Source organism: Pteropus vampyrus, unplaced genomic scaffold (genome assembly GCF_000151845.1).
Source record: "Pteropus vampyrus isolate Shadow unplaced genomic scaffold, Pvam_2.0 Scaffold1000003210, whole genome shotgun sequence".
Taxonomy (NCBI): Eukaryota; Metazoa; Chordata; class Mammalia; order Chiroptera; family Pteropodidae; genus Pteropus; species Pteropus vampyrus.
In genome coordinates, this window is record NW_011917612.1 from 1 (window position 1) to 2,166 (window position 2,166).

The 2,166-nt window shown below is 55.1% G+C and overlaps 1 long non-coding RNA gene across 1 annotated transcript; it reads left to right on the forward strand.

The window, feature by feature from the left end:
* The first annotated feature begins 396 nt into the window (after positions 1-396).
* LOC111735550 lies at positions 397-1,733 on the forward strand. The gene is made up of 2 exons (XR_002778835.1): positions 397-642; positions 1,266-1,733. It is a non-coding gene; the product is annotated as an uncharacterized LOC111735550 (long non-coding RNA).
* The last annotated feature ends 433 nt before the right edge of the window (positions 1,734-2,166 follow it).

A 2,166-nucleotide genomic window follows, 5' to 3' on the forward strand; every position in this document is an offset into this window, starting at 1 on the left:
ATTATTTGAATAATTAATGGGAGGTTGTTTTCAATTCTGCCTGGATTCGTTACTAAAATAGTTAAAATTCATAGCAAGTTCAATGATAATACTCGGCTACCGGTTATGTATGTTAGTAGATACAGGGGGGGGCAGTAAGGGTGCCTGCAGAATTAATATTGCAAGTGATCCATGATTTCTGGGTTCACCTTTTGAAGCATAATTTTCATGGGTATCAAATTTTTGAGTTAGATCTTGATGATCAACAAAAAGATGCTTGACAGTTCAAATTCAGGGGGAATCAAGGGTCTCCTTCATGTCTGTAGTAGTAGATAATTGTGTCATAAATTCCGATGCTTCGTAATTTGCGCTGTTTATAAACATCTCGATATCTTTGTGCCGTTTCTATCAGAGCAAAGCCTTGCATGTCTTCCACAAGAGATCCTCAATCCGGCCGCCCGCGCCTCCGTCGCGTCTCCGCGCCCCGAGCAGCCGGGCCCGACGGCCGCGCGAGCCCGGGCGGGGAAGCCAGGCCGGGCGGGTGCCACCTGCGGCCAGGCCGGGGGCTGGCCTGTGTGGGACCGCGCGGCGGCGACAGCGACGGCGACGACTGCGGGCCGGGCCGGACAGCGCAGGGCCATGGCCGAGGCGGCCCCGGCTCCGGTAAACGCAGCCCGCGCGCCGAGCGCTGCGCGCCGGGGGTTTCTGGGCGCCCCGGGCGCCGACCCCCGACCCGCGGGAAGGGAGGCGGGCGGGAAGCCCGGCCTGTCAGGCGCGGCGCGCAGACGGAACGGCCGAGCACCGGCGCCTCGGGGCCCGCCGGCCGGGGTGCGCCTGCGTGTTGGGTGGGACCCCGACGCGGGGCTTGAAAGGCTCGCCCCCCGCGGCCTCGGGGTGCGGCCGGGGGCTCCCAGCCCGTCAGGTTTCCAGTGAGTGCGGGGGACCCTCCCGCTTGCTGTCACCGCTCCCCCGCCCCCCGCGGCCGGCCAGAAGCAGGGCGCTGGGCTTGCTGTGTTTTCTTCGGCCACTGTCCAGCTGCGGGGCCGTCCCTGTCACCCTCGGTGCGGTGCACCCGAGCCTCAAACAGCCCCAGATGCGCGGTGACGGTGACGGTGACGGTAACGCCTGGCCGTGCTGAAGGACTGGGTGAGGACAGGGCTCTCCAGTGCCCAGCACATGGCAACGCCGGCCGCACCGGAGGCCCTCCGTCACTGCCGCCGAATGAAACGAATGACGGGGGCCGGGGGCCGAGGGTGGGGTCACCTGACATGTGTTTGTTCATTCAGGGGATGTTTGCCGCCGGCCCGCGGGCGCCAGGCCCTCTGCCAGTTGCTAGGGCTGCAGATGACCGAGACAGCCACTGCACACAAGACCCATGTAGAGCGAGCAGGGACTAGGCAAGGAACGTAGGACGGAAAAGCATGCCTCGGATTTCCAGCAGAAGCCTTCGGTGCCCCCAAGGAGAGCCACTTTAGTGGATCAGGAGCCAGACCAGGCTGCTGAGGAGTGACTGGAAAGTGAGGGAAAAAAGAGGAGAAAGAGGGAGCAGTCACCGCGGGGTGGGGAATAGAGCAGAGGGGAATGCCAGCCCTACCCTTGCACCTTTTTCGTTTTCCAAGTAAAAAAAAAAATAAGTGGCGATCGCGTGTCTATGCCAGCCCTGTCTAATAGAAATATAATGGAAGACATAAACATGTAACTTTCCATTTTCTACTAGTCACGTTTAAAAAGTAAAAAGAAATAGGTGAAATTAATTTTAATGATGTATTTTATTTAACCCAGTGCATTCGAAATACTTCAATGTGTAGTAAAAATTAAGAAATTAACGAAGTCTTACATTTTCCCCCACACTAAGTATTCAAAATCTGGTATTTTATACTCACAGCGTATTTCAATCAAAACAACCACATTTCAAGTGCTCAGTAGCCACAGGTGGCTACCACATTGAACAGTGCAGAAGAATCAGGAGAGACAAATGTTGACCATAAAAAAGAGAAAAGAACAATGTACCCAAAATTGTAGAAGGAGGTGGCATTCAGAGCATGAGTGGAAAGATTAGTTTTAGACAGGAGGAACCTTTTTCCTGTGGGACAGAAATGAGAAAGCGTAGATTAAGCTACTCATGAGTTCAAAGTGAGTAAGGAATGTCAAGAAAAAGAAGAGAAAGGTGAGGGAGTTTTGGTCTAA